This window comes from Martes martes (assembly GCF_963455335.1).
Source record: "Martes martes genome assembly, chromosome: 8".
Lineage (NCBI taxonomy): Eukaryota > Metazoa > Chordata > Mammalia > Carnivora > Mustelidae > Martes > Martes martes.
This window is the reverse complement of record NC_137895.1, coordinates 35,776,540-35,803,245: the sequence shown is the minus strand read 5'-3', so window position 1 is coordinate 35,803,245 and position 26,706 is coordinate 35,776,540.

Below are 26,706 nucleotides of genomic sequence, written 5' to 3'. Positions count from 1 at the left end.
TATTTTTTCTTTAAGGTTATGCCTATTGAATAAACTTTGAATAAAATTAAAAACAAAAGTGCTAGTAAAAACAGCAGCCCTGATAGAGTTGGGTAGCTTTGTCTATGTAACTCTGTTATTTTTCCTATAGATTCAGGTTCCTCTTCTATCAACTTGAGTCACAATTTCCCATCCTACAAAATAAGTCTCTTTCATTTAATCACTTGCCTTCAGAAAGAAGCATTTGCATAAATCACTTATTCCTTGATATTTTAGATTGAAAACTCAGCTTAATTTTCAAGAGTGACTAAATCTATACCTAAGTTCGTTTCAATTGGATTTTTTTTTTATTAATTTGGGCAAAAAGGCAAAGATACCTTCTTTTTTATTAATTAAATTTATGGAAGATTTGAATTGACAACTGAAACATTATTTTAGTGTTCTTTGGTTATTTTTTTAATCAACGGCCTCTACATTGGCAACTTTAAAAATGTTTAAACATAGAGACTTAAGTTGCCAAAAAAAAAGTCTTGGTTTAGCTTTGAATGAATCCAGAAATACCAGTGAAGTATTTGCTTCTACCACAAGGAGATACTTTATAATATCCAATTTTATTTGACTGTCTTTTCTCCTTAACTTAGAATTAATCCTCCTAGTGGAAGACCTGGTTTGGAAACAGGGTGAATAAAAATAATCTTTTTGCTTGTTGGACCAGCTGTTTATAAAAAAATGGTTATATAAACACAACTGGGCAATCATTGCTAAAGTTCAAACTAAGCATGGTGAGTCTCTAGAACTTCCCTTGCACAGCAGGCAGCTGGCCAGGGCAAGGGTGTGTTTATCCACAGAATACTATACCTACAGAAAATGTTCACATGTCACTGAAACCTTTTTTATGCTGCTGTCCTGTAGTTGGACACCACAGATACAAATTAGTGAGACTCTGTAAACCAGATGTTCTTACTCTGTGGTAACATTTAAGTGGTCTGTGGGTGAATGTTTGAGGGTCCTGGAAACCTCTGAAATTGTACACTAAATTTCAGAATAATTAGAATATGCATTTTCTTGGAAGGGAGTCTATAATTATTATCAGATTCTCCAATATCTCCAATATCTCTGTAATTGCTTCTGCGTCAAATGTGGTTTACTTGTCTATATTCCTTACTAGATTTTAATCATGACCAAATATGAGACTTACTATTGAAAGCCTAGTACCAAGCTCTGTACTTAGTACAGGAAAGGCAGTCAGTGTTGATGAGTAAGTGAATAAATGAATGTATGGTTGAGAGAATAAACAAATGGACTGTATCATCTGTTGCTAGCATCTAGTGTCTTGTTATGATGGTATGGCCCTTCCATTCAACTTTTTCCTTGGCTTGGGGGAAGGATTATCGCCAGATTGTTTGCTCAAAGTGTTTCATGTCTGAGTCCACTCAGTATAGTGTTTATGCTCCTAAAATTTCTATAACAGAGCTAAGAATAACTTTTAGCATATTGTATAGTAAAAACATTTAAATTCTTGTTCTCATGAGAATTAACAAAGTTAATGAAGTATTCCAAAGATCTCTCCAAAACTGTTCTTTTATATTTTTATATTCTTTCTTTGTAAAAGAACCATGCTTTTTCATTTTTACCATTTTAACCCATCATTAAATTGACAGCTGATTTGATGTAATAAACAATACATGATGAAAACACATGTAATATAATTATTGCAAAATATTTCCAACACTCATTATTTGATTGATATCTCACAAATTTAATGAAAACACATGTAATATAATTATTCCAAAATATTTCCAACACTCACTATTTGATTGATAGCCCACAAATTTAATGAAGACTTGATAATGGGACTAATTGGGAACCAAAGTGCATTCTTAGGTTTTTCTCTATATTGCAATTCAAAAAAAGTTTGTAAAACAACATTTGATACTGAACTGTCTTGCCAGTTTAGCAGAAACTTTGTGAGTCTGACGGGAGAAGTGTATGTATATGTAGGGGAAAGGAAGGTTTAGAGCAAATACTTCTGGTTAGACCCAGGCTCATATCCAGACTTGGAGGCTTTTGATGACACATTAATTTCTTCATGATGAAATAATAACACCAATTTTTGGTTTGCCCCATTCTCAGCTGTAGAGATGAACCAGTTCTAACAGAAAACTGTACACTTCTATTGTAGTGTACAGACACTAATGGGGAACTGGGTATACAAAATTTCTTAGCCTAACTATATACTACGATTTATAAATAAATTCAAGTCTTAGGGCTAAACCATCTGCCACATATCTTCCAACTGATGTACTTAATGCAGAAAAAACAGAAACACAGCTAAGCACCATTTGCATAGAAAGGAATAAATGGTGTGCTGAAAGATTAGGTATTCTCTCTCTCTCTCTCTTTTAAGATATTATTTATTCATTTGAGAGAGAGAGTACAAGCTGGGGGAGAGACAGAGGGAGAGGGAGAAGCAGACTCCCCACTGGATTGGGAGCCTGACATGGCGCTTGATCCCAAGTCGTGGAGATCATGATCTGAGCTGATGTTTAACCATCTGAACCACCCAGGTGCCCCAACTCTCTCTCTTTTCTTTAAAAAAAAGGTGGTATTTATTTGAGATAAAGCATGGGCTTGAGCAGGAGGGTAGAGGGAGAGGGAGAAACAGACTCCCCACTGAACAAGGAGCCTGTCGCAGGGCTCATTTCCAGGACCCTGTGATCATGACCTGAGCCAAAGTCAGACACTCCACTGACTGAGCCATCCATGCACCCCAGGTATTTTCTCTTAAGCTATTTTTGAGTCAAAGAAATTATTACCTTTAACCATAGAAGATTTTTTTTTTCTTCTTTCAAAACCATTGGCATAAGGCATTTTAGTACAGTAATTCAGTTGTGCTTTCATTTATCTAAAATAACACAAAAAGATATATCAACCAAGATTGTTAAAATATGTTAAAGCATCTGTTGTGAATAGATTATGCCATTTCCCCCACTTTGTTTCTACTATCTGTTTTATTAAGAGGCAATACAACCGAAGATCTAAATTTTTGTTTTTAGACAAAATGAATACTTTGAATATAGAAACAACCTTTCTAAGATTTAGTGTACATTAGTGGATTTTTAAAACTATTTTTGAAAGCAATTGTAGCAAGGCATGCTGATTCTTTGTCATAATTTGTTGGTTTGAAATCTCAATGTGAGTATAAAAGCTAAGCAAAAAGAATAAGATGAAGAAACACACAAAAACTGCTCTGCTGGAGAATACAGAGTTAGAAAGTTGGCCCAGCACCCATGACAAAAGAATCCAAGTCAAAAGAAAATTATACTGGGGGTGCCTGAGTGGCTCAGTGGGTTAAAGCCTCTGCCTTCGGCTCAGGTCATGATCCCAGGGTCCTGGGATCGAGACCTGCATCAGGCTCTCTGCTCAGCAGGGAGCCTGGTTCCTACTCTCTCTCCGCCTGCTTCTCTGCTTACTTGTGATCTCTGTCTGTCAAATAAATAAATACAATCTTTAAAAAAAAAAAAAAGAAAATTATACTGACCTGAAATATACAATTAGCTTTGTGACCATGATTTAGCACGATTTTTAAATTTTCATATGAGCAGGGACTTTTAGCTCAGGGAGAAATGTTAGGCCTTAACTAATTCTTTCCTTTAGTTTATGAAAGAGAAAATTCAGATGAAGAAATGTATGGACAATATTATTTGTCCATCCAAGATCACATCCCTATTTGGGGTCTGAGCTATAACTGGAATCCTGAATTCTTTACTCCACATCTTTACCACAGTGCACTACTTTTTGTGAAAATTTGTTTCCATTGACATCTATATATTAATGTCTATGGTAAAATACATGAAGGACATCCTCAGAAAAGTCTCCAACATTGTTGACTTGTTATTTATCTAATGTGTATAACATATTATTCCCAAACTTGGTTAAAACAAAAATTATTTATTATCTCAAAGTTTGTGTGGAATAGAAATCCAGGTGCAACCCAGCTGGATCCTCCCTTTCAGAGGATACCACAAGGCTGTAATCTAGGTGTGGGTCAAGGCTGTAGTCTTCTCAAGGCTCAGCTGGGGGAGAATCTTCTTCTAGGCACACTGCCATGGGTTCTGCAGGATTCAGTCCCTCACACTGAACAACTGTAGCTGTCACTTGGAGGCTGCCCTCCAATCTTTGCCACAGGGCTGCTTGTAATATGGCAGCTCGTTTCACCAAAGTGGGTAAGCGAGGTGAGCCAGAGAAAGAGCACAAGTGAGAGAGAAGACATAGTCTTTCAAACAATCTTGCTGTATTCTCTTTATTAGATGCAAGTCCCTAGATCAGCTCATATATTGGGGCGAACACCAAAAGGTAGGGATCACTAGGGGCTCTTTTAGATGCTGCCTGTTACACTGACCGAATCCCACTGCTTTATGCTCTTATAGATCATAGTTGCCTCAGCAGGACTTCCATGATTACACTAGTACATGAATGGAAATGTAGATTGAGGAAAAGGCAATAGGGAGTGTCATAGGCCACTGTCCTCATTTGCATGATTTTTCATTAATGGCTCATCTTCCTTGACTGCAAGTTCCGAGAAGGCAGATGTTATGTCCTGCTAACTCTTGTCACCATCCCTACCCCCCAACACACACTCTATTGTATTTCTAGGATCTCTTAGAGTCAATGGCACTAATAGTTATATTATAAGATTTTTTGAATAAACAATTGGATTGTTTCCAGAGAAAATTAGCCTTTCATCCAGGTCCCTGTTGGCAGAAATATGCATAAAATCAAAAGCCAAAAGAAATAAAGGCAGTTTCATAACCATTATGAATTCTTTGGTGCCCTGTTTTCTTTATATACCAGACATGCTACGTAGTGTATACTCATATACCAAACCTCATGAGCATGACATTTATGCTTAAAGAACGCACGGCTTCTTTAATCACTCACTCACCCCACCAATCAATCAGTGCAGAGATCTTAAAGACTTGTGTGTTTTCAGATTCAGTCAATGCTTTAGGTGGTCCACGAGTTAAATGTACAAAATGTTCCCAGAGGTAAAAGAACTTCCTATCTAGTCTGTGAATCAGGACTAACATATGAAAAGGCAAAGGCTGTTGTGTTTAGATTTAAAATGTGAAATGAATGGAAAGGACAAAAAGAGGGTGAAGAGGGAAGATAATTTTCAGTTATTTTCAATCAAGGAAGGCTTTGCAGCATTTCTGGTAGTTCATCTGTATCTTCCAAGATGGCAGGATTTAGGTGATTAAGGAGGGCTGGGACGCAAGAGCATTTTTTGACAAAAATACTGTGGACAGCAAACAGGCTGACGTGGACACTCAAGAGGAGTAGCGAGAAAAAAGCAATGTTTAAAGGAGATGCAGTAGCATTGAGTTTCTCACTCGTTTTATTTTGAAAGGCAGAAATGTAATGGTCAGGAAAACTTGTTTGTTTGAAGGCCTTTAACTCTAACTTGTCTCTAACATGCAGAGGATAGTAAGGCCAACCCTTGGTAAATTTTGGAAGGAGTGCCTAGATTCTCTAGTATGTTTCTGAATTATGATTGTATGACATTTTCCTCTGAATCTCCCCACTAAAGTTCTTTTGATTCAGATTTTTTCATCTTCATCCTTCTTAGATTTCAGTTATTTGAGAAAACAGATAAAACAGTTTAGACTGAGGAGTGAATGACTGATATTTCTGGAACTCTCCTAACGTGTTTACATTAAAGAAATAAAAGCAGGGGTGAAAGAAGGGGTAAAATGCCATTTATTTCTTTGAGAAAAGGAAAACTTATCTAGTATTCTGCAGGTTTGGGAAGGAAGCTAATCTGTGTGCATCCACGCGTTTTAACATTTAGTTTCCTCTCAGCGGCCTCATAGCAGTGCCTGTCTAGTCCACACATCATAGCTTCTCCATGTAGTTGAAACCAACTGTACTTTCTTCACCGCCACTGTTACAGGTCCCTACTTTGACCAAGAGCCAGGTCTGGAATAGTTTGTGAGTGAAGTAAGGTAGAGTGCACTGGAGGGTGGATTAGCTTGCTTGGGCTGCCATAACAAAATACCACAGACTGGGTGGCTTCAACAACAGAAATGTATCTTCTCACACTTCTGGAGGCCAGAAGTCCAAGATCATGGTGTTGGCAGGGTTTCTCCTGGGCCTTTCTCTTTGCTTTCAGATAGCTACATTCTCACTGTGTCCTTATGTGGCCTCTTCTCTGTGTGCTCTGCATCCTTGATGTCTCTTCATCTTCTCCTAAGGACATCTTTAGGTTAGATTAGGGCTGTACCTTTATGACTTCATTTAGCCCTATTGTCTCTGTAATGCCCTATCTCCAAATACAGTCATATGTGTGTGTGGAGGGCTAGGATTTCAACATGTGAATTTGGCGGAGACATAATTCAGTCCCTAAATAATGGGTAACTTTCACTAAATAACTGCACAAGGAAGAATCTTAAGGTTATTCTGTGCAGTAGCCTAAAAAAGTACAAAGTCAAGGCCCAAAGTATGTCAATACAATAAACACTTATTGAGCACTTGTTAGGGACCAAGAACTAAGTACCTTAACATTCAAAGGCAGCAAAGTCACTTTTAGAGCCCTTGCTTCTTTAATCTAACAGATGAAACAGAAGAGAAATGCATAATTACAAGGTGTGATGATTAATTTCATTGTGTCAATTCGGCTGAGCCATGGTACCCAAATATTTAGTCAAAAATGATTCTGGATGTTTCTGTTAAGGTGTTGTATGTGGATGAGATTAACATTAAAATCAGAGGACTTCAAGTAGAGCAGATTGCTCTCCATAATGCGGTGGATCTCATCTCTTTAGCTGATGGTCCTGAAGGAAGAAAAGATTGACCTCTCATGAATGAGAAGGAATTCTGCCACTGACAGCCTTAGGACTTGGAACTATAGAATTATAGACTACAGCCTGCTGGCTCACTGTGCACATTTTAGACTTGCAGTCTTTACCAATCAAGTAAGACAGTTCCTTAAAATAAATCTATCTCTATACATATACACTCATCCTCATGGTTCTCTTTCTGTGGAAACTCTGTTCCTTCATTCAGTTGCCCTCTCCTCCGTTAGCTTCACCTGTTCAGAGTATGTCTCCTTTGGGATGTAAGGGCAGGTGCAAGGTGCTAGGATGTCAGTTTAATTGAACTCTGTTCAAGCCACTAACCAGAATCAGCTTAGTTGGTGAATTTTCATACCATATGGCTTGATGTTCAAGTCTGCAATTTACAACTTTACAAAAAGTAGGATAGGTGATCGAACTCCTGTTTTTTTCTGATCTAATTGGGTTGCCTGTACTACGGGACTCTTCTATATGAGAGCCTGATGGGAATTGTGCATGGACATTGTATGGCACCACAAAGAGGGGGCACGTATGTGATACAGCATAGGGCTGGGTCAGGAATATGTACTAGGTTCTGGTAATTTTATTTCTAAGAGTAGGATGAAGCTGTGTATCTCCAGAGCATATTTTTTGATAGCTTACTAGTTTATAGTCTTTTCCAGTTAGCCTTCTAACCTTGCCTGAAGGGAATCAATGATAAGCATTATTAACTCCTTATGGGCATCCAGAGACTCTAAAATGCCAGGAAGAAGGTGACCTACCATATATCATGCTGTAGGCCTTGGAGAGAATGCCACTGCACAGAGCTCTCTTCTCCTGTGTTCATCCTCTGAAGGCATTCCTGGGGTCTGAAAGGTCTGTCTTTTGTTCTGTGGGAAATCTCGTTGTTGTAATTTGTGGTATATAAAGAGAAAAAATAAAAATTTGTAAGGAGTATATAAATGGATGTTATATTTTTCATTCCTGAAATGGCAAAGTCAACCAGTGAAGGAGTATGTTGACTTGAAACAAAATAAAAAAGAGCTTTGGAGTTCACATTATTGTGATATTGACTTTTCCCCTCCATTTGCATATAGTGCCACAGATTCCAAGGGAGCTAAAGGGAATGATAAGCTCTACCTAGAGAGTATCTATACAAAATGAGATAGGAGACCTATATTTTTACTCTTTTTTTTTTAAAAGATTTTATTTTTAAGTAAACTCTATATGCAATGTGGGGCTTGAACTTAAAACCTCAAAATCAGGAGTTGCTTGCCTTAACTCAGCCAGTCCCCCCTATTTTTACTCCTTTAAATGAAATATATAATTATTACCTATCAAAGTGTTTTCTTTCACTTCATTGAAAGCATGAACATACTGTCTTTTAGTATTTCAGTTTTTCACCACCTTCTCTAGCAGAGTTGCCTTCAAGGTCACTGGAAAAATGTTTTGTTTTGTTTTGTTTTTTCCTCTTGTCTTCCAGAATCCTAAATTTAAGAGACCATTCTGCCATATCCTCATTTTGCTTATGAAAAAACAGAGCTTCAGGGAGGTTAAGTGTCTTGCCTTTTATCACACAGCTGTTTTTATTTCATTTTATGTTGTATATGTGTGCATTTGTGGCTAAAATAAGACTGTTTCTTTCCTGTGAAAAAATTCCAGGTATAAAAACATAATGGTGTTTGCTACCCTTTGTACTGCTTTCACTCAAACTTTGTCTGCTATAAATCTGGTAAATTAAATAAAAAGTAACTGGTAGATCCTAGTGTTAGAGTTTACTGTTCTAACTGAACTGATGGTGAAGTTGAATCAAAGCCAATGGTTGAAAGGGGCATTAGGGAATATAAAGATTTGAGCGTACTTTTCTTTAATAGAATTCTTTCATTATTGAGGAAGTGGGAATGGCTTCTGATCCCCTATCCTGTCTTCTTAAACTATTGTACATGAGATCAGAACAAGGATTTTGTTGTCAAACCTAAGTTTTAGAGCTCTCTCTCTTCTGTTTTCTTTCTATGTAACTTTGAGAAAGTGTATTAACTTTTGATGGAATGGTAACTACCTTACAGGTATTGCAAAGACTAAATGGTGATACAATGCCTATAAAGTTCTTGGGGTGGCTTCTATTGTCCTGTGGTGATTACTGCTAATATTCACTATTATTGGTCTTTCTCCTTCAATCTTTCTTCATATAATTTTTTTTCCTCTCTGGGTCTTTTTGGTAAAGCCTAAACTATATACTAGAACAAGGTACTGTTATGGTCAATGAGAAAGACAGGGAATGGGGTGTGTGTCAGGATATATGGAAGGCTCAAAAATCTATGTTTGTGAAAAAAAAAAAATCCCTGCACCACAATTAATGGCAGTTGTCAATTATTAAGTACTTATTTTGTGCGATATTTACTATTAAGTGTTTTATACATATTAGCTCATTTAGTCCTCATTATAAATATTATAAAATTGTTATTACTCCAACTTTTTGAACGAGGGCACTGAGGCTCAGAGAATTAGGTAATATCCTTAATATGTATTAACTAATTTGAGAATTTAGATTGAAACCCAGATATGCTGGATGTTAGGCACAAATATCCTTAATAATGATCCTTAAGGGTTATCAGGTAGAATTCTAGAATAGAAAGATGAGATTGGAAATTTATAAAGTTTACATCATAACATGCTCAGCTATATGAAAACCACAACTTTCTATAAGTCTTGGCCATACAGCCTCTATGATTGCTCTACTGTTGAGCTCAGGAAAAATCACAATGATTTGTTAGCAAAAAAATAAGGATATTTCAAAAAATGATGTGGGAACAATTATATGAGGAAAACTATTTCTCACTCTAAATCAAAAATAAAGTTAGATAGTTAAAAAATTTCAGGGAACAAAAGGTATCTATGACTTTTTTTAGGGAAAAAAAAAAAAGAAAACCTTTATGATACTAGAAGAGGGACAAATTTCTTAACAAGAAAAAACCATAGGATGCTGGGTGGCTCAGTTTGTTAAGCAACTGCCTTCAGCTCAGGTCATGATCAGAGTCCCGGGATCCAGTCCCGCATCAGGCTCCCAGTTCCATGGGGAGTCTGCTTCTCCCTCTCACCTTCTCCCCTCTCATGCTCTCTTTCACTGCCTCTTTCTCAAATAAATAAATAAAATCTTTAAAAAAAAAGAACAAACCATAAAGGAAAGGACTAATGAAATTGATTAAAATGATTGTTTTATGAAAAGATACTGTAAGTAAAATAATAAAAGGCAGAGAAGATTTTTATAATACATATATAGGTAACTAAGTTTTATGTGCAGAACGTATAGAATACTGTTATAAACAGATAAGAAAATGACAACAATCTGAAATAACCTGAAAAAGAGGTAATAGTTATTATATCAGTTAGCATTATTTTTGGCTACAAGTGCCAGACTGTCTCAAAATAGCAGACAAAAATTCAGTTTTTTTCCTCACATAAAGGAGTGACACAGTAATCAATCAGGGTCATCAGTAATTAGGTAAAAGATTGGTTGGTAATTTCACTATCATTAGGAGTTCATGGTCCTTTTCTTGAGTTGCTCTGTTATCTTCCACATGTGACTTCCTAATGTCCAAGATGGTGACTCCTGTTCTGGGGATCATATTCCGTATTCAAACCCATAGGAAGGGAAAGGAGAAGAGATGGGTGGTTTCCTTTACTTAGTGGGCATTTGCTATATGTCATAGACCGCATTTCTGCTTACATCTCATTGGCCAGAAGGTTGACACATGACTACACCAAACTTCTCTTAAAACTTGGAAATATAAATTTTAGGATTGTCTGTTCCAGCACTTTGAAAAATGCCATTGGTATTTTGATTGAGATGGCATTGAAAGTATAGATTGCTCTGAGCAGCACAGACATTTTAATGATTTTTTTCTTCCAATCCATGAGCATGGAATGTTTTTCCATCTTTTTGTGTCTTCTTCAATTTCTTTCATAAGTGTTGTGTAGTTTCTAGAGTATAGATCCTTCACCTCTTTGGTTAGGTTGATTCTAAGGTATCTTATGGTTTTTGATGCTATTGTAAATGGAATTGACTCCCTAATTTTTCTTTCTACAGTTACATTGTTAGTGTATAGGAAAGCAACTGATTTCTGTGCATTGATTTTGTATCCTGTCACATCACTGAATTGCTGTATGAGTTCTAGTAATTTAGGGGTGGAGTCTTTTGGGTTTTCCACATAAAGTATCATATCATCTGTGAAGAGAGAGAGTTTGACTTCTTTGCCAATTTGGATACCTTTTATTTCTTTTTGTTGTCTGATTGCTGTTGCTAGGACTTCTAGTACTATGTCGAACAATAGTGGCAGAAGTGGGCATCCTTGTTGTGTTCCTGATCTTAAGGGAAAGGCTCTCATCTTTTCTCGATTGAGAATGATATTCACTGTGGGCTTTTCATAGATGGTTTTTATGAAACTGAAGAATGGTTCTTCTATCCCTACACTCCAAAGAGTTTTAATCAGGAAAGATGCTGTATTTTGTCAAATGCTTTTTTCTGCATCAATTGAGAGGACCATATGGTTCTTCTTTCTCCTTTTATTAATGTGTTCTCTCACATTGATTGATTTGCAAATGTTGAACCCCCTTGCATACCAGGGATAAATCCCACCTGGTCGTGATGGATAATCCTTTTAATGTACTGTTGGCTCCTATTAGCTAGGATCTTGTTGAGAATTTTGGCATCCATATTCATCAGGGATATTGGTCTGAAATTCTCCTTTTTTGGGGGGGTCTTTGCTTGGTTTTAGGATCAAGGTAATACTGGTCTCATAGTGAATCTGGACGTTTTCCTTCTGTTTCTATTTTTTGAAACTGCTTCAGAAGAATAGGTATTATTTCTTCTTTGAATGTTTGGTAGAATTCTCCAGGGAATCTATCAGGTCCTGGATTCTTGTTTTTTGGGAGGTTTTTGAACACTGCTTCAATCTTGCTACTGGTTATTAGTCTATTCAGGTTGTTAATTTCTTCCTGTTTCAGTCTTGGTAGTTTAGAGGTTTCGAGGAAGACATCAGTTTCTTTCAGGTTGCTCAACTTATTGGCATATAGTTGATAATAACTTCTGATTATTGTTTCTATTTCCTTTGTGTTAGTCATGATCTCTCCCTTTTCATTCATAATTTTATTAATTTGGATCCTTTCTCTTTTCTTTTGGATAAGTCTGTCCAGTGTTTTATCAATATTCAAATCACCTAGGAAATGTTGAAAAAGAAAAACAAAGCTGGGGCATCATATTGACTCATTTCAAGCTGTATTACAAAGCTGTGATCACCAAGACAGCATGGTATGGGCACAAAAACAGACACATAGATCAAGGGAACAGAATAGAGAGCCCAAGTATGGGCCCTTGACTTTATGGTCAACTAATGTTTGACAAAACAGGAAAAAGTATCCAAAGAAAAAAGACAGTCTCTTCAATAAATGGTGCTGGGAAAATTGGACAGCTATATGCAGAAGAATGAAACTCGGCCATTCACTTACACCATACACAAAGATAAACTCTAAATGACTGAAAGGCCTCAGTGTAAGACAGGAATCCATCAAAGCCCTAGAGGAGAACATAGGCAATAACCTCTTAGACATCAGCCATAGCAACTTCCTTCAAGACATGTCTCCAAAGGCAAGGGAAACAAAAGTGAAAATGAACTTCTGGGACTTCATCAAGATAAAAAGCTTTTGCACAGCAAAGGAAATAGTCAACAAAACAAAGAGACAGCTCACAGAATGGGAGAAGATATTTGCAAATGATGCTATAGATAAAGGACTGGTAGCCAAGATCTATAAAGAACTTCTCAAACTCAATACCCAAAATCACAAATAATCAAGTCAAAAAATGGGCAGAAGACATGAACAGACATTTCTCCAAAGAAGACATACAAAGGGCTAATGGACACATGAAAAAAATGTTCATCATCATTAGCCATCAGGGAAATTCAAACCAAAACCACATTGAGATATCCCCTTACACCAGTTAGAATGGCAAAAATTGACAAGGTGAGAAAGAACAAATGTTGGAGAGGTTGGAGTGGAGAAAGGGGAATCCTCTTACACTGTTGGAAGGAATGTAAGTTGGTACAGCCACTTTGGAAAACAGTGTGGAGTTTCCTCAAAAAGTTAAAAATAAAGCTACCCTTGGGACGCCTGAGCAGCTCAGTGGGTTAAGCCGCTGCCTTGGGCTCAAGTCATGATCCTAGGGTCCTGGGATGCCCTTCAACAGATCCATGGATAAAAGAGATGTGGTCCATATATACAATGGTATATTACTCAGCCATCAGAAAGGATGAATACCCAACTTCTGCATCAACATAGATAGAACTGGAGAAGATTATGCTAAGTGAAATAAGCCAAGAAGACAAAGTCAATTATCATATGGTTTCAATTATTTGTGGAAAAAAGGAATAGCATGGAGAAAATTAGAAGGAAGGGAAAAATGAAGGAGGGTAATCAGAGGGGCAGATGAACTATGAGAGACTATGGACCCTGGGAAACAAACTGAAGATTTTAGAGAGGTGGGGGTGGGGGATGGGTTAGCCCAGTTATGAGTATTAAGGATGGCATGTATTGTATGGAGCCCTAGGTGTTATATGTAAACAATGAATCATGGAACACTACATCAAAAACTAATGATGCACTGTATGGTGACTAACATAATGTTAAAAGAAAAAAAAGGACTTGGAAATAAAATCTTGGCTTTGGGTAGCCGTGTGTCTAACTACAAATAGAGAGCTCTATTTCTAGAGAAGTCAGCTATGGGGTGTCCCCTAGGAGGCTCTGCTAAAGCCATAAACAAAAACTTCACCAAAAGGGAAACTCAGAAGGGTCATACATATTTTAAAAGATTCTCAACTTTTTGAAAAATCAGGGGGCACCTAGGTGGCTCAGTGGGTTGTGTCTCTGCCTTCAGCTCAGGTCATGGTCTCAGGGTCCTGGGATCGAGCCCCGCATTGGGTTCTCTGCTTGGTGGGGAGCCTGCTTCCCCCTTTCCCTCTGCCTGCCTCTCTGCCTACTTGTGATCTCTCTCTCTCTCTCTCTCTATCAAATAAATAAATAAATAATCTTAAAAAAAAGGAAAGAAAAAAATCAGGAATTGGAAAATGAATCTAAGTTGACATATCATTTCACACATATTAGGTCAGAAAAAGCTTTGAAGCCTGAAGTAGTTGTATAGATATAGAGCAATATAAATTCTTATTATGCTATTTATGAAAGTGTCTAAATTGGTAAAAACCAATTGGCAAGCAATTTGGCAATATTTATCATAGTTAGAGATACATATACTTTTCAAACAAGCATTTCCATTTTTAGGTATATAACCTAAAGATGACCTGGTGTGTGCTCAAGAAAACATGCTTAAGAATGCCATGGCAACATGCAACATATATGTGGTGAATAAGAAGGAGGAGAGAGAGAGACTGACTAGTATAGTTTATGTAGAGACTAAGTAGAGAGACACCTGGGTGGCCCATGTGGTTAAGCTTCTGCCTTCGGCTCAGGTCATGATCCCGAGGTCCTGGAATTGAGTTCCACATCAGGCTCCTTGCTCAATAGGGAGCCCGCTTCTCCGTCTGCCACTCTCACTGCTTACGTGTGCACTCTTTCTCTGACAAATAAATCTTTAAAAAAAATAAAATAAGTAGAAATTTAATTTCATTATCAGGAGAACAAACACATCTATTGTGGCGTATCTATAAAATAAAATACAACATAATTGAAAATAAATTAATTAGACTTAACTGTATCAATACATATAATCTCCCAAACAATGCTCAATGGAAAAAGGAGTTGTGAAAGGATGCATTTATTGTGATACAACTTATATGGCTATTGTTTATAGATCCACACAGATGTAATGAAAGTATTTACAAGTACATGGGAATGAAAAAACAAAGGATATGAGGATGACAAATACCAAGTGTAATCTAGTGGTTACCACCTTTCAAAGCAAGAGGGAATGGATTGAGGAAGAGGACATAGTGTCTTCCATTTTATTTGTAATGTCTTGTTTTCTAAGCCAACTAGTGAGTTTGTGAAATTCATTCTGTTTTCCTTATACCTTTGTGTGACTGAACTATCTCATAATAATAATAAAAAAAATCAGAAAAAGGGGTAGCTTCAGACAATCATTAGGGAGGCAACAGATACAGGAAGAAGAGGGAAGGAATGATCCAACTATCTAACTCCCAGGTCATCTTCTCAAGTTAGAAGAAATCAGGGGATTAGCAATGAGGTGAAGTCAAGGAAAACATAAATCTCTCTCTCTTTTCCTGTTTGAGCACCACAGATTCCTGTTTCTGCTTGTCCTTAAAGTGCTCAGCAAAGTGGCAATCATTGCAACAGATAACACCATTTAAGAACTTAAAGACATTGGGAGGGTATGTGCTATGGAGAGTTCTGTGAAATGTGTAAGGCTGACGATTCACAGACCTATACCCCTGGGGCAAATAATACGTTATATGTTAATTTAAAAGAAATGGAAGAAGAAGAAGTTCCTAACATACTGGGTTCCTCAAGGCAGTATCTAATAGTGAACATGTTGATTGCTATATGTGATATTTGCTCTACCTTCTTGGGGAAAGAAGTTTTTGTTAATGTGTAGGATTGTTGTTTGCTTATCATTACTGAGAGGGGAACAATATTGTCATTTAGTGTGTTGGGATCAGAGAAGCTTAATGCAGTAGCCTTCAGTAATGCCAAAAATGCTGGAGAGCTCCTCTGTGGGGGGTGGGGTGGAGGGAAGATACTGGTGGAGCTATCCTTCAATGATACAGAAAAGTGTGTGTGTGTGTGTTTATGAATCATCACAAATTCATCACCTTAGAACTTTGTTTATTACCAGAGTGACAAGAACATAAAGGAATAAAGAAAAAAACCTCTTCATCAACTCAAGGAAATTATTCCATTCCCTCTGCACTAGAGATGTGTACTACTAGGTTTTATAGACTGGTTTCACGTTGAGTTTGTTCACCTGACTTCTTGTTCTATCCCTGTAAGCTTACAGTTTCTAGAGAGCTAACTGTCACTCTTATTCCAAAGAAAAGATAAAAACAATCAAGAAGGAATATCCAAATAAACCACAGATTAATTGAAACCCTGCAGAACTGATTCTATGTTTGTTAACCCCTCAGTGACCCCTTACATTTGCTGCCACTCTCACTTTTTATATAACAAATGATCTTGTGATATTAACGTTTAGACCCAGTGTTTAAAAAACACTCTTTGACAGAAGCAAGAGATATTTGATTTGGAAACTGTATTTCCTGAGTGTAGCCAGGAAGTGATCTGTATGGTCGAAAGTCTATTGTTGATGCCAGAGAACTTTAAATCTGCAGATGGAGCAATTTTCATTCACTGTGGCTGCTACCAGAGTGGCTGATTCTTAAATTATTTATGCAAAGAAGCGAACTGTTCTGTTCTTTATCTGAAATTACGCCAATTGCATGCTTAACAAGGCTAAACTTTTCACTGAAAATTCAGCTTCTTTTTCAAGCTCGTATTTTTTATCTTGTCACTAACTGTTCACACTGGGGAAGATGAATCGTGCTCACATAGTACAAATGCTTTGCCAGGCTCTTGAGAGAGTAATAACTAGAAGCTGCGATAACAGATTCCATAAGTGAAACCTAACAGGTTTATACTTTAGTCGGTAAGCTATTAAAGCTTCTTGAAGTTATACTGCTGAATAAACAAGTTTGGGGCATTATTATTTTTGTTCAGCAGAATATATTCTTAGTCAAAAAATTTGGAGGTTAGGAGACTGTCATCCAAAATATGTTTGCTATAAAACTAATGAACTTCACATGCCAAAGAAAACTCAGGCATATCAGAGTTGAGATTTGGTTTATTAAGGAAACGGAAAAGAACATAGTCCAATTCATTTATGAAAAACATCAAATTTTAGAAAATCAGAATTATTCTGGACATTTATCAGCATGCCCAAAGCAAATCAACACACAGAACATTCATGTTTGCTAGGTATTGTGCTCAGTGTCTTACATAAACTGTTGCATTTCTTGCTAACAACTCTCTGTGTAGGAGGCGTGATTGTCCAGACTCAGACTTTTGAAATGCCTCGGTCATAGCTAATAATTGAATGATCACAGAACAGAACTGGATCTCTAAGCTTTACATTGGTACAAGGCCCTTGACATATAACCTGATAATTTTAGATTTCTGAGGTTTTCGGCAGTTACAGAAAGAAAGTTTGAGATCCTCTTTTGCATTTTTTCTTGTTAACAGGATATTAATTGGAACAGATTTTTTTCCTTTGGTTACTCAAACTGGAAATGTGGCTATCTCTTTGCCATACACTGCATGATATTTCAACACAGTCACTCTGTCGAAGTTTACATCAGGAAGCAACATTCTCTGGAGAGAAAATAAACCAGAATTATGGGTATGACTGAGCAAGCCTATCTTCATTTGTTTTTTGTCTCCTTCTCTTCCTATGCCAGTACCAACCTATTTTTTACAAAGTGCTGTACTCTAAAGCAACTTACTTTCAGCCTTCCCTCTATTTTCTTTTTTATTCCCGCTGAATATCCTAGCCATTTTTGTTCAATTTATTCTCCTATGTTAAATTGAGTATTTTTCTAGTACTAAAAACGAGCAAGTAAACATGCCTCAGGTTTGATATTGCATAACAAAAGGAAAAAAGCTATGCCCAGTTAAGATGAGAAAACAGGTTTAGAATTTTGGGGTAGTTTGGACTATCGTTCACAAAATATAGGCACAGTGCATGAGTGTCTCTCCAGTTTTTATTTTTGTTGTAGAAAGCCTTTTGGTTTGTGAAGATCAACCTCATAGAATGTACAACATATTTTGTTTGGCCAGTGGAAAAATTATGTTTACATATCTAAAACTCAACACAACATTGTAATACAACAATGTATGGGCATTAAGTAGAATGTGCCTGTATATCAATTTTTCTTCCCTTAGGGATCCTCCTCTGTGGTGTCCCCATCCTGTGGGAGGATACCCCAGCCCCACTGAACAATGAAGTGGTCATGTGACTTTCTCCAGCCAAAGAAATATGGGTAGGAATGACCTGTGTAAGTTCCAGGCAGACGCTTTAAGGGCCTGTGTGTGGCTTTCCATATTGTTGCTGTTACTATTTTCTCTCTGCCAAAGATCATCAATATTCCAGATAGAAAATTGTATCCTAGAAAAAGACAACATGTAGCTGAGCCTTAACAGTCCTTGGCAAATATAAAGCTTGAGTGAAAATTAATTGTTATTGTCATAACACACAGAGATTTGGGGTCACTTGTTACCTAACTTATTCTAGCTGATTCTAATAGTTATAATGTTTTGATACTATAGTTCTGCATTAAAATCACTTTTATGTCATTAGTGAGAATATTTTTTTTTTAAGATTTTATTTATTTATTTGACAGACAGAGATCACAGGTAGGCAGAGAGGCAGGCAGAGAGAGAGGAGGAAGCAGGTTTCCTGCTGAGCAGAGATCCCGATGTGGGGCTTGATCCCAGGACCCTGGGATCACGACCTGAGCCGAAGACAGAGGCTTTAACCCACTGATCCACCCAGGTGCCCCTAGTGAGAATATTTTTGAGATAATTCGAACTTCGGTGACCCCATTTCTGAGTGTATTTGAGTTTTTGCTAAGACGATTAAATAGGTTTTGTTTGACCCACAACTGGTATTGCCAAGATGATGAAATCTTCCGAAGGGACATGTTTATATTGTCTCTCATTTCTAGTCTTTTATACTTTTACTTTGTCAAAGGAACTTTAAATCTATTTCATTTCTACATTTGTTTCTGGTAGGAGATAAAATTCATTGTTGATAAAGTTTTCTATAAAAATATAAGTGCATTCACATATCTTGTTTTATTCACTATCTCAATACCACAACTTGTCTCACTTTATTCCCAGAAGAAAAATTTTTGGTGAAGAATTAACTAAAACCGTACATTTAGACATGAAATTATATAATTTCTGGGCAATTAACAAATATTTGATCACCAGCTGTCTCCCCATTGTTTGCAGGAATTATCATTCACTGTTTGAGTGTATAAAATTTAATTGCTATTAACTTCCGAGGGGCAACCAAGAGTTCCCATGTGGGAAAGATTTTGATAGCAAGTTATTCCTAATTTTAAGTGTCTGCCCTTATAATTTTGACTTGATTCTCAAAATTGAAACTATCTTATATTCTCTGACCTAGAATCTGTGAGAAGTTTATCTTAATTGGTACTGTCTTTGATGTACCTAAGTGCCCTGAAGAACTGTCTACCTTTTGGGGGTGTCTAACATGGACATCCCAAAAGAATTTTGTGTATGCTGAAGAGATTATATTTTCAGACCTCAAAACTCCAATTTGGATAAAAAAAATAAACTGTGTAAGTTTTTCTGCTGTGAAGTAAAAGATCAATCACGATATAACTTTCATTTTTTAATAATGTGGATATAGAGATAGAGAGATAATAGATAGATGACAGATAGATAGAAATCCATTACAAGTGGATTTATATTGCCCTGTTAAAAATTTTCAGTTAGGACCATCAGTTTAGAATGACTTAGGATGTTTGTCTTGATTTATACTGTAGGTTAGATAAGACGGTGATGAAAACTTATAATTGATAAATGGAGTGGCAGGAGACAGACTTTCAACCTGGGGATCACATTTTTTATTAATGACACCCTACTTTCTACTAATGTAGACTCTATGTTATCTCTTCTTATTGTTACATATTAGAGGTAAATAACCCTTGTATTTTATAAGCACTTGTTTTTCATTTTGAACAATTATAAAATGCTAAAACTAGAAGAGTTAGTGTTTATCTGGTTGGATGCCCTCAGAAATTGAGATATTGAGTGACTTGCCAAGTGTCACATAGCCAATTAGAGGTAGAACTAGGAGGCCTGGCTCTCAGTTCAGTGCTCATTCTCTCTGCTATTAACTTGTGCCCCTGTACAGGTTGAGAAATATAAAAATAATTATTGTTTGCATTTGGGTAGGTGCAGGAGGAATGTGTTTGGAGGAAAATAGCGTATATAGGGAAACAGGAAATTTGTTGTAGCACTTATTTTTCAAAGACAAAAGCAGCTTGGCAGTGGGATGTAAGAAATATTATACATAGGCAGATATGACTTGTAAGGGATAGAAGGGACAGAGCTAGAAGGGCCAGGATAGTCTCTTGACCACAAAAAGGCAGAGACTCTTTGAGAGAAAACATAAACTGGCATGTGTATGTCTGTGTCTAGGTCTGCCTATCCAAAAATATTAGGATGTACCACAGATTAAAAAGAAGCATGATGGGCTAGATATGTCGATCTGACCACAAATAGAAAAAGACTATAATTTTTTAAAAGTAACTATAGATCCCAAGGTAAATCATATTTTAAGAATCTCAAATCCAAAATCATAGGAATCCTTGCACTTAGAATGAATCTAGACATATAGTGAAGTGTTATTTTTTATACCCAAACGCTGACTAAATTGCCCCGTCTAGAGAGTTGGTTTGTTTCCTAACCTTTAACACTGGAATGAAAATACACACTTTATGTACTTTCCAGGGCCCTCGGGAGGTCAGGATGAGCTAATATCTGAGATGGTTAGGAAAAAAGTAAAGACACATGTAAATTTTACATCCCCATTTTGTAAATAACTGAATATGGAGTAGTTTATTACTTTTATAAGGACTCACAGTAGCTCTACCAGGAATAGAAAGCGCCACTGGCAGGTTATTTATAGTTATCTCAGCAAAGGACATTTTTGTACATGGCATAGCCCTTGACAAGAAAGCAAAAATTACCTCTGAAAAATGCTATGAGGTTTTTAAATTAATATTTTACATAAATCTATAAATATTTTTAGAAAATAGTTCAATACAGCAAGACAAAACCTAAGGTCCCATTAGTTAAATTTAATAAGGAAACATTTCTTATTAATCCGGAACCTCATTATCATCCCCTGCCAACAGAAGAGAAGATGGTCTAAAATAGCAATTGGTGCCCATTTAAGAGACGCGGTTTGGGAGTCATATTTATAGCTAGTTTTTATAAATTTATGGAGATCATATGCTGTTGGATGTGATCTTCTGGGCTCAACTGCTGCTTTAATAATTTGTTATTAGTTGTTTTTTGATTATTAATAATCTCACTTGGGAATGTATTTATAACCCAGTGTATCTACCCGATCTATAATATTAAATTTGGGAAATGTTTGGATAAGATCCTATAGGCTTTTATGCTGCTCTTTTGAGATATGTTCATGAGATAAAAACAATTTGATAGCAAGCCTCCTGATGATATGAAAAATGTAAATTCTTCCAGTTGTTTTGTGGCTGTAAAACAATCACTAACACATTATTTTTTTCTCTTTCTATGAGATACTGATTCATGTGATTAGAAACCTCTATATATTCTTGTCATAGTATTTAAACAGGCACTTAAAAAATTAAAATTGATATCTTGTGTATAGAACAGGTCACAGATATGAGACATTTTTCACTGTGAAAGAAGTTATTTATTAAATTGTGATAGTTTTCATGAAGTAGTTGAATATTTAATATAGATGATGGGCATGTTTATTATATAGTGCACACCATTTTTTTAGGACATTTCAAGTAATTTTTTTGTTATTAGAGCCACCAATAAAATATGCATCACATATATCCTCTCTTTCATCACACACACGTGCATATAATATTATAAGAAAAAAATATTTTTAATAATCTGATGCCATTTATTCATCCATTTATTCGTTCACTGATTTGTTTACTCATTAAATATATATTGATTAAACCTGGATGTTTGCTCTACAATTTCTAAATTTCATTTGTTTTTATTTTTCTGAAGTTTTGAATTAAAAAAGAATTTGTTTTCTCCCTGCCTATTCATATTTATATCACGTCTATTCATGTCTGTATCACTTCCCAAATAATTATACATGTGAATTCTAATACATGTGAATTATCATTATGATAACATATTAAATTTTGGTATATTTACTCTTTGCTGGGTCCTCACAAATCACTTTTTATGGGTGGTGGGCTGGGGAAATCGGACTCAGTAAAAATGAAAAATGTGAATGTTTTTCTGGAGTGGAAAGAAACCCCTCAAGATACACATATAGTATTCATCCACTGTGTTATAAAGCAGCTTCTTAATGAAGCCTACTAAACAGTCATTTTAGAACTTAATCTAGGATTAACATCTCTCATGAAAAAAATTTAAATTTAATTTAATTTAATTTTAAAATTACTTCCTTATATTTGTCATCCCCCAAAGACAATATATATGTATTTCATTTTCTACTTAACTTCTTTTTACAGATTTTGGTTTGAAATTTGATGCTTTGTAATGTCCTAAGAGATTTACTGACAAATTAGTTAACTTCCAGGGTCATTTACTATAGGCTACTTACCCCCACCCTTTTCTGTAGGGCTGTTATATATCACTCATTTTTATAATTAATGCTTATTGAATGGGTTCTTCTTTCAATAGGCAGATATTCCAGACACACTTCTAGTCTGAAAATAGAAGGCAAGTTTATTGAGATGACTGTGGAAATATCCATGAAGAAATTCAGCTTTTAAGCATTACTGAGGTGTCTCAAATTTTCTAGGAGATAGGACAAGAAAGGACTAAGAGAATCGTGGAATTTAAAAGGTAGGATTAATTGAAATTCTAGTAGGAGTCAGCAGGACTGAGTGTCATTCATCACACTGATTTGATATGAGGGATGTGAGACTTCAAGGTTAGACAAGGTGAGCTGGGAATTTCATGGGAGGGATGACTTTTCTTTATTCTCTTCTGAATAGAGATTATCAACCCATAATAGAAAAAAAGAAAGCAAGTATTTAAAGAGGCTACCCTCTATAATACCAAATCCTGTCCTTGGTTCATCTTCTAAATTAATTCTTATTACTTTATTTAAATGTTTTTGAACTTTTCAGCTACAAAAACTGGATTAGAAAAAGAAAATTACATAAATATTTTGAAGTCAAGAAGGAAACATGCAAATATTTTTTAATCCAACTGCCATACCATTTATCAAATTGAAAGGAAAATTGATGGAGTTGTTAATATCTTTGTAGGTCAAGGCAGAACACAACTTTCTCTGTGCTTGTATTGGAAGCCCCTGAGAAACAGACATAAGAATTGTGTCTGGAAATCATACTTGGAAAAATATGGCTTTGCCTGTAGCAAAGAATATCTGTGATTATTTCATGTGTGAATTTAACCTACCTACAAAGGCACAGGTATTACCTAAACAGCCACTGACCTCCCATTTGGGCACCTGACTGTGTAAAATTTAGGGCAAGGAGGGGCATAGATTATGTACTTTCTGTCGATAGCTGCTTCTCACAAAGAGAGGGGAAAGAAGAAGGAGCACATTGGACTCCTTTTTCCAAATGCACCAAGTGGATGAGCAATTTTTCCAATATGCAGACAAGTGAATAAAGGTACAGCTAAAGGCCATGAATTCACTCCAGCAAAGTCTTTCCACATGGAAATCTGGGGGAAGAAGAATATTTGTATGTCTTTAATATTTTGAAGTCTTGGAAATCTGAAATCAATTCAAACCCATTCAGCAATTAACTAGTGTGTTATATTGTGCTGAGTAATTAGAGTCACAGGTAAGACTATTAATTTAATTTCTGTCACAAGAGGTCTAGAATTAACTTCTTTTGGTTAATATAAAAGATATAGCAACGTTTCAAAAAGGTGGAATTTGTGAGCAGATTCCTCTTTGCTTGATTTTCTGGGGGAGAATAAAATACTTGCATTAATAATTCTTAATGTGGAGGGAAAATTTACCAAAAGGAAAAAGTCCAAATATTTCAGATATTATAATTCCACCAAGTACTAGTCTCTATAATTTTTACCCTTAGGCTTTATTTCCCCAAAATTTGGACTGGGCGTTTCAAGTATATATTTGTTATGAGGACATGGAGACATGTTCGATGTATTCCTTGCTTTAAAAAAAAAAAGAATCAGGGGCTCCTGGGTGGCTCAGTGGGTTAAAGCCTCTGCCTTCGGCTCAGGTCATGATCCTAGGGTCCTGGGATCGAGGCCCACATCAGGCTGTCTGCTCAGCAGGGAGCCTGCTTCCTCCTCTCTCTGCCTGTCTCTCTGCCTACTTGTGATCCCTGTCTGTCAAAAAAATAAATAAAAATCTTAAAAAAAAAAAAAGATTCATTAGACACCAGAAAAAAATCTTTCACCTTTAAGGAACTTACATGTTAGTAGGAAGGACACAAATAAACCTAAATGCATGTATCAAGTAGTGACAAGTATGGATAAAGTTAAGTTGTAACGAGTGCTGTGAGGACCCGGAGATGGTAGTGGGTGCTATTATAGGTGGTAGTTGGATTGACAAGCCCTTCCCAAGGTAGAGCTTTAGAACAAAGTCCTGAGCAAAGCTATGTGAATATCTTTGTGGAGGAGCCTTCTAACTAAGGGAAGAGGAAGGGCAAAGGCACTGAAATGGTGTCATATATGCTGGGTGTGCTCAAAAAGCAGCAAACAGCTTGTTTGGTTGACATGGAACAAGAAAAAGGAATAGTAGGAGGTAATTACGTTAGTGGCCAAGGGCTAGGTCCTGTAGAACGTCATAACACTGCAAGCAGTTGTTAAAAAGTTTTGATCTCTAATGGCTTGATTTAAATTTAGAGACACCATTCTGGTTGCTGTATTGAGATGAGACTTTTGGAAAGTATGGGAGGAAGTGGGGAGAAAAATTCATTCATTCAAAACATTTCCTTAGGGTCTATTATATGCCTACCATAGAAATAGAAGTAAATTCACATTAGTGAATAAAGAAACAGTCCCTGTTCTTCTGAAGCTCATATAAAAATAAGTGAACAATCTATTAAGCACCAGAATGTAGAAAAATAACATAGGGCATAGGGATAGAAAGTGCAGGTGGAGGTATATGGATGGACATGCACATATTGGATCTATAAGGAAGGGTCAAGGAGAATGTTCTAAATAAAGTAACATTTAAACAAAGACCAAAAGGAAATGCAGATGTTTTGGGAAAGATGCTTGAGGAGGAGGAAGCAGCAGATGCAAAGGCCCTGATGGAGCTGGATTGGAGTGAATGAAAAGGAAGTGGTTACATGAGGTTAGGGAGAGAATGAGGGGAGAGGTGGCAAAGGGTTTTCTAGGCCATGGATTTTATGTTGAATGACGTGAGAGACTATTGGAGGCTTCTAAACAGAGGAATGTGATGCTCTGACTCACATCTTAAAAGTAACACCGACTGCTGTGTCTAGAATACATGATGGAGGAGCAAGACTAGATGGTAAGGAGCAAGGATGTCCTAGGAAATGGAGACTTATGCCAATTCAGTCCCCTTTAGGAAGGGACTCGCTGCCCAGCAGGGAAGAGGGTTGACAGTTTCTGGTTGTAAGCTTTATCACGGGTTTGCCTCAGTTGCTAGAGTGGCTCCACCCAGTCACTGAGCAAAGTGATGGTACAAGAGCACAGCCATTTCTACCCAATGCAGGACTCCTCTAACGGGACAAATTTGCTTCAGAGCCCGTTGCTGGGCTGGCAGAAGCTTTGCCAGGTTGGCATCAGTGTCCATCACAAAACTCTGCCAAACCCCGTTTCCTTGGTTTTCCTTTCACCGGTGTTACCACTCCCTGCCCCCAGCCAGTACACTTTTTGCACTCCTAACTCCATCTCAGTGACTGCTTCCCGAAGAACTCAAGCTTCAACAGATGGGAAAAGGGAGATGAATTAAGAAGCAATGGTGATAATTCAGGCAAAAGATGATGGGAACCTTAGGTAGGTTAGTGAGAGTGGAAATCCTGAGAATATGGTGGATATATGTTGCAAGTGGAATGAACAGTAATTGCTAGAGAGTTGAATGGAGATGTGATAGAAAGATTCAGTCAAGCTGGACTTCAGGTTTTTGACTCGAAAAATTGGAAAGGAAGCTTTGCGCAGTGGCAGTATCGTAGCCAATGAGGTTTATCCGAGGAGCGATTATTGCTAATTGAAAAAATTGGAAAGGAGGTGTTTTTCTTTGCCAAAATAGAGAAAATGGTAAAAAGAAAAAAAAGGGGGGGTGGTCAGGGTAAGGAGCTTAGAAAAAAATTAAGAGTTCAATTGTAGCATGCTAATTTTTCCATTTTAAGTTGGGTTTACAAGTCTGAGATGATCATTGAGGAAGATATGCATTTGGAAGTTACGAGCCTATTGCAGTATCTTAGCTACAAGAGTGGATGGCTTCTCTAGGAGATGAGGGTAGACGGAGAAGCACTACAAAGTTTCCAGGTCAAAAAAATTAGTCAAAGCCAGTTAAGAAGTCTGAGAAATTATACTCACTGAATTAGTAAGAAGCAAGAGTGCAAATACTGGGGGCTCACCGAAGAAAGTCTTTAAAAAAAAAAAAGAAGGAAAGATCCATTTGATTCAAATGTTGCTAAAAGTTACAGTACAGTGAAGACAGAAATCACTACTGCACTTGAAAACACGGAGGAGTTGATGGCCTTGGGAAGGATGGTATCGGTGAGGGGGTAAACACTGAAGCCTGAGTGATGGGAGCAAATGCTGTGCAGGAGAGTGAAGACAGTGCAAGCACAGCACGGTGCTGTAGGTAAAGTGAGCGGTAGCTGGAGCCAGTGCACTATAGCGAGATTTATTACATGATTATTATTTTAATAAACACATTTATCAGTTACAATATGCTAGGCACCTTCATATATGCAATATAAACATCTAATTTAATACTCCAGCAACTCTAGGGTGGAAACACTCTTGTTATTTCTGTTTTGGTGGAAATTTGAGGGCAGAGATATTAACTATGTTGCCTGAGATCACACACCTAGTAAAGTGTACAGGTGGTCATTCAACCCCAGTCATCAGAATCAATAGCATTCTCCAGAATCAA